The sequence below is a fragment of the Cherax quadricarinatus genome, chromosome 72 (genome assembly GCF_038502225.1).
Source record: "Cherax quadricarinatus isolate ZL_2023a chromosome 72, ASM3850222v1, whole genome shotgun sequence".
NCBI lineage: Eukaryota > Metazoa > Arthropoda > Malacostraca > Decapoda > Parastacidae > Cherax > Cherax quadricarinatus.
This window is the reverse complement of record NC_091363.1, coordinates 7,601,314-7,614,591: the sequence shown is the minus strand read 5'-3', so window position 1 is coordinate 7,614,591 and position 13,278 is coordinate 7,601,314. Positions and strand designations below refer to the sequence as shown.

At 43.8% G+C, this 13,278-nt stretch overlaps 1 protein-coding gene across 4 annotated transcripts in view; it reads left to right on the top strand.

Annotated features, from left to right (window-relative positions):
* The window catches only part of LOC128701320 (mucin-2-like), a 648,393-nt gene that overhangs the window by 219,767 nt on the left and 415,348 nt on the right, over positions 1–13,278 (top strand). For 3 of the 4 annotated variants that reach the window (XM_070100363.1, XM_053794985.2, XM_070100361.1), the window contains one exon: positions 3,767–3,840. The gene's annotated coding sequence lies outside the window, so the exon portion shown is untranslated. The remainder of the gene's footprint in view (positions 1–3,766; positions 3,841–13,278) is intronic. The other variant, XM_070100362.1, reaches the window with a different exon arrangement.

Here is a 13,278-nt window from a genome sequence, read left to right as displayed (position 1 = left end):
TCTAACTAAATCCTCACTTCTACGCTTGCCTACATCATTGCCTCCAGCACTGAGGCAAATAATAGGATTGATCCCATTACCGTTCATGATGTTGTCAAGCCGGCTAACAATGTCCTCCATCCCAGCCCCAGGAAAGCAAACCCTCTGTCTCCTACTCCTGTCCTTCAAGCAGAATGCCCTATCCATGTATCTAACCTGGCTATCCCCAACAACAACAATATTCTTACCTTCCTTGTTGTCGTTCGTCGTGACGATCCCAGTAGTCGACTCACATTCGTCGGGTAGCACCGAGAATGCGTTGGAGGTTTCCACAGGAGTTTCCACAGCAGTCTCTTTCTTCTTCATCGTTTCTGGCTTTCCATTCGTCTTCTTGATCGTCAACTTCGTCGTCCCCTGCTGTCCAGCCACTGACCACGATCCCTTCTTGACCTGAGGACTCGAAACAGGAGGACTACTACGAATCCTCTTGTTTTCCTCGGTCAATCGCTGTATCTCCATCTTCGCTGCCCTCAATTCTTCCTTAAGTTGCTGGTAAAGTTGCTCGATGGAGGGCATCTTGGTTCAGTCCACAGGAGCACACAAGACACTTCTTCACAGAGTTAAGTACAGGTCACCACTGAGTTAAGTACAGGTCACCACTGAGTTAAGTACAGGTCACCACTGAGTTAAGTACAGGTTACCACTGAGTTAAGTACAGGTCACCAACGAGGGAATAAATAGCGATATAAGCAAGTTTGCCGATGACACCAAATAGGCCGACGAATTCATTCTGACGAGGACATTAGAGCACTCCAGGAAGATTTGAGTAGACTGATGCAGTGGTCGGAGAAGTGGCAGATGCAGTTTAATATAGACAAATGCAAAGTTCTAAATGTTGGACAGGACAATAACCATGCCACATATAAACTAAATAATGTAGATCTTAATATTATGGATTGCGAAAAAGTTTTAGGAGTTCTGGTTAGCAGTAATCTGAAATCAAGACAACAGTGCATAAGTGTTCGCAATAAAGCTAACACACACACACACACACACACACACACACACACACACGTAATTATTCGCTTTACTTGGCTTCATATCAAGAAGCATAAATAATAGATGTTCTCAGATTGTTCAACTCTGTATATCTTTGATTAGGCCTCATCTAGATTATGCTGCACAGTTTTGGTCATCGTACTACCGAATGGATATAAGTTAAGACACATGTGCAACATCTGGTTATCTTTATTGTAGACGTTTCGCCATCCAGTGGCTTTATCGGTATAGATTCTAGGATGGCCACTGGATGGCGAAACGTCTACAATAAAGATAACCAGATGTTGCACATGTGTCTTAACTTTCATCTTGCACAGAATGGATATAAATGCTCTGGAAAACGTACAAAGGAGGATGACAAAGTTGATCCCATGTATCAGAAATCTTGGTATAAACCTTGGTAATAAATACCGACAAGTTGGTTTAGGAATTGAGACACTTATGCAACACATGGGAATCTTTATTGAAGAAACGTTTCGCCACACAGTGGCTTCATCAGTCCAATACAAAGTAGAAATGGGTAAGTGGAGTAGAAGTTCGAGGTAATCAGTCCCTCAACCTGGAATCGATGTGTTCAGTCCATCACTCTTGTAGGAAGTGCAGCATAGGGCCAGAGAGGTGGCTTATATACTGCGGTGAGATGAGTTGAAGCAGGAGGAGGTGAGATCACAGTGGGACCTGCCACTAGTGTAAGTAGGTCATCGTCCAAAGGTTGGGCAAGCGTTGAAGTCTTTGTACCAAGATCCCATGATGTTGCAGTGTCTGACAGAAGTGATTACCTCGAACTTCTACTCCACTTACCCATTTCTACTTTGTATTGGACTGATGAAGCCACTGTGTGGCGAAACGTTTCTTCAATAAAGATTCCCATGTGTTGCATAAGTGTCTCAATTCTTCAACTTGTCGGTTTTCAAAACCATTCATCACAAGTTGGTTTAGAAAGACACGTAAGCTACACGTGTTTGCTTACGTGTCTTTCTAAACCATCAGAAATCTTCCCTATGAGGATAGATTGAGGGCCCTGAATCTGCACTCTAGAAAGGTTTAGTTTTAGGGGGGATAGGACTGAGGTGTATAAATGGAAAACAGGAATAAGTAAAGGGATGTAAATAGCGTGCTAAAAATATCTAACCAAGATAGGACTCGCAGTAATGGTTTTAAGCAGGAAAAATTTAAATTCAGGAAGGATATAGGAAAGCACTGGTTTGGTAATAGAGTTGTGGATGAGTGGAACAAACTCCCAAGTACCGTCATAGAAGCTAAAACGTTGTGTAGTTTTAAAAATAGGTTAGATAAATAAATGGGTGGGTACGGTTGGGTGAGAGTTGGACCTGACTAGCTTGTGCTACTGGGTCGGATGAAGTGCTCCTTCTTAAGTGAATGTGACCTGACCTGACTAGGTTGGGGCATTGGCTTAAGCTGGTAGGAGACTTGGACCTGCCTCGCATGGGCCAGTAGGCCTGATGCAGTGTTCCTCCTTTCTTATGTTCCAAGAACAATAAGTGATCAATCCTTTCATAGTACTCAAATCTCAGAACTACTTACTTAGTTGTACTCGCCTAGTTGTCCTAGGTTTGTTGTACTAGCAGCTTAGTTGTACTCGCCTAGTTGTCCTAGGTTTGTTGTACTAGCAGCTTAGTTGTACTCGCCTAGTTGTCCTAGGTTTGTTGTACTAGCAGCTTAGTTGTACTCGCCTAGTTGTTTGCACCTAATTACCTTCACATAGTTGTAGGCTCCTGGTTGTTTATGGAACAATTCATAGCTTCTGGTCGAGACTGGTAACTGCTGGTGGCATAAAGTGATGGAGTCAGTGATGCACAACAACATGTGGAGAATGAAAAGTGCAACAAACTGTTTGCCAAACAGGGGATAAGAGAGGTACCACGCAGGCAACAAGAGGTTGCCAAGCAGGGAACAAGACTGATACCAAGAAGGGAACAAGACGGATAACAAGCAGGGAACAAGACGGATACCAAGCAGGGAACAAGACGGATACCAAGGAAAGGAGAAGAACAGGTGGTCTTAAGCAGGCTGAAGCCTGGAGGTGAAGAAGCTTAGCGGCGGGAAGGAGAGAGTACAAGCGATACACTGCTGGATAAATGATTATGCAGAGACACGGGGGTATGGAGAGAGGGGGGGAGCACAGTGTCTGACCCCACTTTCCATACCCCTACACACACACTCACACACACACTCACGTACACATGTACACGTACACACACACATATACTCACGCTCACACACACACACACACACAAACACACACAGTAACCTAGTAGCTGCCAGCGAAGAAGCAGGGCCAGGAGTTGTGACTCGATCCCTTCAACCACGACTAGGTGAGTACACACACACACACACACACACACACACATACACACACACACATACACGTGCAAAAAAATCGCGAAGATGCAAAACAGCCACAGGGAAATTGAATGATAGATCCAGGCCTTTCGTGTTGCAATCAACACATCAGGAGCTTGCAGTGTCACAGAAAGAGGATGAAGTCCAGGCAAACAGGTTCAGAGTGAGTGTTTACTGGCAAAAACTCATTCTGAACGTGTTTGCTTGAAATTCATCCTCTGTTCTGCAATATTGCAGGTTCCTGATGTGTTGATTGCAACATGAAAGACCTAAAGCTATCATTCAACTCACGCCGTAGTTGTTTTGCAACTAGTGACAGTTTTCTGAGTGCCGCGAGCAGAGCATTGATACAGTGTTGTCTTAGTTTCAGATACCTGGTAACCAGGTGTACCCAAAACTCCGGGTGGCGGAGGCAATGATCACACCAACTATCACAAGGTAAGTTTCTTACACTCACAGTAGCTGACCAACCAAATTTGATGTTACTTTCTGTTTTCTGTATCTTGGTGATTTCAATGCCGCTCCTGACTACTGTTGCCTGGGAATTACTGGCGCTGACAACTGAAGTTTTGTTGATGATGTGTGATACTCCTGGCTCCGTGTCACACTCTTGAATCTGAAGATTGTTTTGTTGATGATGTGTGATACTCCTGGCTCCGTGTCACACTCTTGAATCTGAAGATTGTTTTGTTGATGACGTGTGATACTCCTGGCTCCGTGTCACACTCTTGAATCTGAAGATTTTGTTGATGACGTGTGATACTAAGAGAGCATGACAGATTGTTTTGTTGATGATGTGTGATACAGAATCTGAAGATTTTGTTGATGACGTATACGGCTCCGTGTCCACTCTTGATGTCATTAGCAGGCGTACGGGCCCATGTCATTTGTGTAGAATATGAAGATACCCGACACTGATCTTGTGAATCATCTTGTAACCAGCCTCTAGTCTGAGTTCTTTTCGTTTATGTAAACACACTGTTGATAAATGAGACACTTCTGCAATATTTGAGTAGCTTTAGTGTGGAAACGTTTCTCCAGTCAGTGGCTTCTTCAGTCCAGTATAGAGAAAGGTGGAAGATGGAGAGTTTGAGGTAATCAGTCCCTCAGCCAGGAGTTAATGTGTTTAGTCCACCAGTCTTGGACTGAACACATCGACTCCCGAAACGGGTTACAGGTAAATTACAGGTAAAACTTGTATTCTTTATGATAACCTCATTCTTATAATCACCAAAGCGATTAAGGTTATTAAATTCGTCAGGCGAAAACTCCTTGTAATAAAAGCTTCCTGAGATTCATTCATCAAATTACGTCTTTCAATGTGACTTTGACGTACGTCTGTAATTATTGATTCCGAGTGAAACTCTCCTTAAATGTACTTCAAGTTGTTAAACACATGATACATATTTTATACTGTGTGAAGACAATGTGTAGGCAGAGTGCAAGACTGTCAACAACTGTGTGAAGACAATGTGTAGGCAGAGTGCAAGACTGTCAACAACTGTGTGAAGACAATGTGTAAGCAGAGTGCAAGACTGTCAACAACTGTGTGAAGACAGTGTGTAAGCAGAGTGCAAGACTGTCAACAACTGTGTGAAGACAATGTGTAGGCAGAGTGCAAGACTGTCAACAACTGTGTGAAGACAATGTGTAGGCAGAGTGCAAGACTGTCAACAACTGTGTGAAGACAATGTGTAAGCAGAGTGCAAGACTGTCAACAACTGTGTGAAGACAGTGTGTAAGCAGAGTGCAAGACTGTCAACAACTGTGTGAAGACAATGTGTAGGCAGAGTGCAAGACTGTCAACAACTGTGTGAAGACAATGTGTAAGCAGAGTGCAAGACTGTCAACAACTGTGTGAAGACAATGTGTAAGCAGAGTGCAAGACTGTCAACAACTGTGTGAAGACAATGTGTAGGCAGAGTGCAAGACTGTCAACAACTGTGTGAAGACAATGTGTAAGCAGAGTGCAAGACTGTCAACAACTGTGTGAAGACAATGTGTAAGGTGTGAAGACAATGTGTAAGCAGAGAAGACTGTCAACAACTGTGTGAAGACAATGCAAGACTGTCAACAACTGTGTGAAGACAGTGTGTAAGCAGAGTGCAAGACTGTCAACAACTGTGTGAAGACAATGTGTAGGCAGAGTGCAAGACTGTCAACAACTGTGTGAAGACAGTGTGTAAGCAGAGTGCAAGACTGTCAACAACTGTGTGAAGACAATGTGTAGGCAGAGTGCAGTGTAAGCAGAGTGCAAGACTGTCAACAACTGTGTGAAGACAATGTGTAGGCAGAGTGCAAGAGTCAACAACTGTGTGAAGACAATGTGTAAGCAGAGTGCACTGTCAACAACTGTGTGAAGACAATGTGTAAGCAGAGTGCAAGACTGTCAACAACTGTGTGAAGACAATGTGTAGGCAGAGTGCAAGACTGTCAACAACTGTGTGAAGACAATGTGAAGACAATGTGTAGGCAGAGTGCAAGACTAACAACTGGCAGAGTGCAAGACTGTCAACAAGACTGTGTGAACATGTCGACAACTGTAGGGGTTCTTAAGGATGAGAGGTGGGAGCCCAGGCCTGCCGTGTTCTGCCTACTTCTATGTCTATCTGTCGAGTGAGGAAGAGGCAGCTCGTCACTCACTCACACTGCATCCCGTGACGTCATACAGTCACTCGGCCTAATAGGGATCTTCTATATAAAGCACATGGATGGTACTATAATACGCTATACAACACATATAAGGGGATCAGCAACTATGCTGACAAAGACAATGTAGGAGTGCAAGACTATCAACAACTGTGTGAAGACAATGTAGGAGTGCAAGACCATCCCAGCCAAGAACTGAATTTATTATACAATAACTGTCAGACATAATGATGGTTGTGTGTGTAGTCACACTTCACCTCTCTGAGGCACATGATCATCATGGTACACCTGGAAACATTAGGACATTAAGACACCTGCTGTCGCTGTTCACCTGTCAGTAAAACAGGTACCTGTGGTGTTAATCGACTGGTGTGGGTCGCATCCTGGGCACAAAGTGACCTAATTTGTCCGAAATGCTCTGCATAACAAGCGGCTTTCTGTATAGCAGTATGGCATCGATGTCAGCTATTGTCTATATACCTTGTACATGTTGATAAATTAGACACATGTGCAACTCTTGGGTATCTTTATTGAGGAAACGTTTCGCCACACAGTGGCTTCATCAGTCCATACAAAGGAGAATCTTGAAGAACAGGAGGAGAATGAGGTAATCAATCAGAACAAATGTGACACCACCTATGACTGCTACACCTCTCCTGCTATACGGTTTATAAGCTGCTTCTCCGCTCACATGCCGCACTGTTCAGTGGTCAGTCGTCACGTGAGGTCACAGACCCTGAGCTGCTTTGGGGATTAGCGTGGACGGTTACAAAGCATGGCTTGCTTCTGCAGTGTTTTAAAAACTGAGGTTGGAGAGTTGAAGGAGGAGGTCTTGCTTCTCCAGGAGGAGATTAGGAGGCTGAAGGTCCACCTCAATGGGCCTGGGAGAGAGTGTGAGGTGGTTGGAGATGTGGGGAATGAGGCTTCTAGCAGTGAGGTGCAGTCTGTCTCTCACTGTGAGGAGGCTGTAGGTGGGGAGGTAGCAACGGCTACCAGCAGTGAGGTGCAGCCCAGCACCTGCTACAAGTGGCGAGTTGTTCACAGTAATGGGAGGCGCATCAGAGTAAGGAAAGTTAAGAGTGAAGATCTGAAGGTAGGAAATCGCTTCTCTGTTCTCCAGGATGAATGTACTTCAGTGGCCAGTGAAGGTAAGGGTACTACTGCCCCTGCTAATGAAGGTAAGCGCATTCTTGTGGTTGGTGACTCTCAGGTAAGATATGTTGACCGTGCTTTTTGTAATAGGAATAAGAAGATGAGAGATAGAGTGTGCTTCCCTGGAGCTGGTGTTGGGGACATTGTCAACAGACTGGATAATATCATGTCAGGTAATGGGAACAAGCCCATTATCTGTCTCAGTGCTGGTGGAAATGATATTGGGAAGGGTAGGAGAGAAGAGCTGCTAGATAAGTACAGGTCAGCTATAGATTTCATTAAGTCTAAGGGAGGGATCCCAATCATATGTAGCATCTTGCCTAGAAGGGGAGTAGGAAATGAATGGTTGTCTAGGGCAATTGGTGTAAATTGCTGGCTAGACAGATACTGCAAGGAACTTGCAATCCCATTCATTGACAACTGGAACAACTTTTATGGCAAACATGATATGTATGCAAGGGATGGGGTTCATCTCTCTGGGGCAGGGGTGGTAGCACTTGCAGACTCGATTGAGAAGGCCATTGGTGAAATGCCTATGATTTTAAACTGATGGAAGATAGAGGTATGGGTGTGTGTGGGAAACAAGCAGGTTGCAACACTAGGGTTGGAAACAGTAAATGTATAAAAGGCATTCAGCATGAAGTTATAAATAAAGACAATAGAACAGGTCAGCAAACAAAGGGGGACAGCAGAGGGCAGCAAGGGACTAGCTCCCTTAAGGTTTACTATACTAATAGCAGGAGTGTTAGAAATAAGATAGATGAGCTAAGATTAATTGCAAGTGCAGGAAACATAGATATTATTGCTATAACAGAGACCTGGCTCAATCTGAAAGATAGAGAGATGCCCTCTGAATGTCACATACAAGGCTATAAATTATTCCACACTGACAGGGTCAACAGGAAAGGTGGTGGAGTAGCGATGTATGTCAGAGACAATTTAAATTGTTGTGTTAGACAAGATATTAAATTAGAAGCGTCAGCCACTGAATCTGTTTGGTTACAGCTTCTCGAGGGCCGAGAAAAACTAATTTTGGGTGTGATTTACAGGGCCCCAAATCTTGATAGGGAGTGCAGTAAACTTCTATGGGACGAAATTCGTAAGGCATCTACATACGAAAATGTTGTGCTAATGGGAGATTTCAACTATAGACAGATTGACTGGAGCAATTTGACAGGAAATTTAGAGTCGGGTGACTTTCTTGATACGATCCAGGATTGTTTTTTAAAACAGTTTGTGACAGAGCCAACTAGGGGAAATAACCTCCTTGACTTGGTTCTTGCCAGTAGGGAAACACTAATTAATAATCTTGAGGTTAATGATGAGCTTGGGGAGAGTGATCACAAATCACTCAGTTTTAACATATCATGGAATTCCCCTAATAATGGCAATCAAGTCTCCGTCCCTGACTTTCGCTTGGCTGATTTCATAGGACTGAAAAATTACTTAGGTGGGCTGAACTGGAATGACCTGACTAGGGGTCAGGTAGGTGGTGATGGTTGCCGATATGATGCTTTCCAGGGCATAGTTCTAGCTGCTCAGTCAAATTATGTTCCAAATAGGGAAATCAGATCAAACAAAAATGATCCTAAATGGATGAACAATAGATTAAAATATCTGATTGGTCAAAAGAGAGGCATATATAGGCAAATCAAAAGAGGAGAGGGGCAATTAAGAAATCGATATATTCAGTTAAAGAGAGAAATAAAAAAGGGAATTAGAAAAGCAAAAAGAGATTATGAGGTTAAAGTTGCAAGAGAATCGAAGACTAACCCAAAAGGATTCTTTCAGGTATACAGAAGTAAGATCAGGGACAAGATAGGCCCACTCAAAAGTTCCTCGGGTCAGCTCACTGACAGTGATAAGGAAATGTGTAGAATTTTTAACACATACTTCCTCTCAGTTTTTACACAGGAGGATACCAGCGATATTCCAGTAATGATAAATTATGTAGAACAGGACGATAATAAACTGTGCACTATTAGGGTCACAAGTGACATGGTCCTTAGGCAAATAGATAAATTAAAACCTAACAAATCCCCAGGCCCTGATGAACTGTATGCAAGGGTTCTAAAGGAATGTAAAGAGGAGCTTAGCACACCTTTGGCTAATCTTTTCAACATATCACTACAAACTGGCATGGTGCCAGATAAGTGGAAAATGGCAAATGTGATACCTATTTTCAAAACAGGTGACAGGTCCTTAGCTTCGAACTATAGACCAATAAGCCTAACCTCCATAGTGGGAAAATTTATGGAATCAATAATTGCCGAGGCAGTTCGTAGCCACCTTGAAAAGCATAAATTAATCAACGAATCTCAGCATGGTTTTACAAAGGGGCGTTCCTGCCTTACGAATTTATTAACTTTTTTCACTAAGGTATTTGAGGAGGTAGATCATGGTAATGAATATGATATTGTGTATATGGACTTCAGTAAGGCTTTTGACAGGGTCCCACATCAGAGACTATTGAGGAAAATTAAAGCACATGGAATAGGAGGAGAAATTTTTTCCTGGATAGAGGCATGGTTGACAAATAGGCAGCAGAGAGTTTGCATAAATGGGGAGAAATCAGAGTGGGGAAGCGTCACGAGCGGTGTTCCACAGGGGTCAGTGTTGGGCCCCCTGCTGTTCACAATCTACATAAACGACATAGATGAGGGCATAAAGAGCGACATCGGCAAGTTTGCCGATGACACCAAAATAGGCCGTCGAATTCATTCTGACGAGGACATTCGAGCACTCCAGGAAGATTTGAATAGACTGATGCAGTGGTCGGAGAAGTGGCAGATGCAGTTTAATATAGACAAATGCAAAGTTCTAAATGTTGGACAGGACAATAACCATGCCACATATAAACTAAATAATGTAGATCTTAATATTACGGATTGTGAAAAAGATTTAGGAGTTCTGGTTAGCAGTAATCTGAAACCAAGACAACAGTGCATAAGTGTTCGCAATAAAGCTAATAGAATCCTTGGCTTCATATCAAGAAGCATAAATAATAGGAGTCCTCAGGTTGTTCTTCAACTCTATACATCCTTGGTTAGGCCTCATTTAGATTATGCTGCACAGTTTTGGTCACCGTATTACAGAATGGATATAAATTCTCTGGAAAATGTACAAAGGAGGATGACAAAGATGATCCCATGTATCAGAAACCTTCCCTATGAGGATAGACTAAGGGCCCTGAAACTGCACTCTCTAGAAAGACGTAGAATTAGGGGGGATATGATTGAGGTTTATAAGTGGAAGACAGGAATAAATAAAGGGGATGTAAATAGTGTGCTGAAAATATCTAGCCTAGACAGGACTCGCAGCAATGGTTTTAAGTTGGAAAAATTCAGATTCAGGAGGGATATAGGAAAGTACTGGTTTGGTAATAGAGTTGTGGATGAGTGGAACAAACTCCCAAGTACCGTTATAGAGGCCAGAACGTTGTGTAGCTTTAAAAATAGGTTGGATAAATACATGAGTAGATGTGGGTGGGTGTGAGTTAGACCTGATAGCTTGTGCTAACAGGTCGGTTGCCGTGTTCCTCCCTTAAGTCAATGTGACCTGACCTGACTAGGTTGGGTGCATTGGCTTAGGCCGGTAGGGACTTGGACCTGCCTCGCATGGGCCAGTAGGCCTTCTGCAGTGTTCCTTCGTTCTTATGTTCTTCTTATGTTCTTATTCTACTCAAGATTGATGGACTGAACACATCGACTCAAGGTTGAGGGACTGATTACCTCATTCTCCTCCTGTTCTTCAAGATTCTCCTTTGTATGGACTGATGAAGCCACTGTGTGGCGAAACGTTTCCTCAATAAAGATACCCAAGAGTTGCACATGTGTCTAATTTATCAACATGTCGGTTCTCTGAACCATTCATCTACATACCTTGTACATGTACTTGTAGAAATAGACCATACCCCGACCGGGATTAAACCCGCGGTCAGAGAGTCTCAAAACTCCAGCCCGTCGCGTTAGCCACTGACTCTCTGACCGCGGGTTCAATCCCTGCCGGGGTATGGTTTGTTTGCAATCGTGTCATTACGATTTCGTGAGTCTGGTAGAAATAGATTATTATTCCCTGCGCGACGATCACACACGTACCGCACCTATCTGCTGACAGCCAGTTCGCTATCGACTGCACGAAGGTCATTAAGGCTGCAAGTAACCTGTTCACACCAGTCAGAAATATGTTAATATCTAAAACAGAGATTGAAACGAACTCTCAGTATCTGTACACTGAGACACTTCTGGGTGTGTAATGAGATACACTTCCAACATTTGGGTACCTTTATTCTGGAAACGTTTCGCCAGCCAGTGGCTTCGTTAGTCCAATGAGGAATGTAGATAATCAGGTGTTGAATGAGATACATGTGAAGCATTTTGGAATTTTTGAGGAAACATCGCCACACAGTGGCTTCATCAGTCCAGTACAGTGAAGAACGGTGGAAATAGAAGAGTAGTTTGAGGTAATCGGTCCCTCAGCCTGACGAAACGTTTCCTCAATAAAGATTCCAAAATATTGCGCAAGTTTCTTATTCCTCAACATGAATATGAAAATTGACTATACCGACAAGTTGATAAGATATATGTACAGCAGTTAGGTATCTTTATTCCGTAATGTTTCGCCTACACAGTAGTCTGCTTCAGTCAGGCACAGATGAGTTAGCAGAAGCAGTAGACATGTGAATATGATGTAATCAGTCCATCACTCTTGAGGACGTAGTTCTGAGGTGGTCAGTCCCTCAGCCTGGCTGAAGTGATGGAGGGATTATATCATCTTATGTCATTACTACTGCTCCTTATGTATTTGAAGACGTCTACTGTGCAGGCGAAACGTTTCTCAATAAAGATACCTAACTGTTGCATGTTTCAAACTTTGGAACAATGCTCTTCTCCAGACTGAGGGACTGACCACCTCAAAACTTTAAGGGTGATGGACTGATTACATCGTCTTCAAGTATCTTCTGCTTCTATCAACTTTTCTGTACTTGACTGAAGAAGCCTACTGTGTAGGCGAAACGTTTCATAATAAAGATACCTAACTGTTGCATATGTGTCTTACCTAACAACCTGTCGGTATTTTATACCATTTTAATGTTCAATCTGCATGTCTTAGTCCTCACGGTGTGTAGTGCATACTTTGGACTGCGGTCCGTGGGCAGTAACAGCTTGATTGATCAGACCATCAACCAGGAGGCCTGGTCTGGGACCGGACCCCGGGGATGCTGGTCTCTGGAAGCCACTATAGGTAGACTCCAGGTATTTGTATAAAGAACTGTTGTTGACCTAGAGTTACCTGCTTCACACGTCTTATATAAAGAATAACCTCGGTAATACGCAAGTGCTTATAAAGCATAGCTATTGTTGTTATTGTTGTCGTGGCCACCAAGCCACGGTGCCTCGTGGCCACCAAGCCACGGTGCCTCGTGGCCACCAAGCCACGGTGCCTCGTGGCCACCAAGCCACGGTGCCTCGTGGCTTGGTGGCTAAAGCTTTCCCTTAACACGGCGATTGTCCCGGTTCGATTCCCGGCGAAGGTAGAAACATTGGGCGTGTTTCCTTACGCCTCTTGTCCATGTTCACCCATCAGTAACATGGGTACCTGGGTGTTAGTAGACTGGTGTGGGTCGCATCCTGGGACAAAACTGACCTAATTTGCGGGAAATGCTCAGCATAACAAGCGGCTTTCTATATAGTAGTATGTCATTGATGTCAGCTATGGTCTGTATACCTTAGATTATTATTATTATTATTATTATTATTATTATTATTATTATTGTTATATTATTTATGTGCGAAGGAGCGCAACCCTGGGTCCTCCCCCTCCCCTGCGCTCCCTTCCCTCCCCCTTAACAACAGTGTCCTTCACCACGAAGGGGGTAAAGCGGGGATGTTTTTCCCCACCTCCCCGTTTCCCCCTTTCTTCCCCTCCCCTCCACCAATTGGCACCCACCAGCCCACCGAGTCTACTCCCCACATGCCCTTGCCCACCATCTGGCCTACCCACTCCCCCGACTGCCCGCAAAAAGGCGACCGTCCCCCCCCTCCCCACCTTTCCCCCTGCGACAACCACCGACCA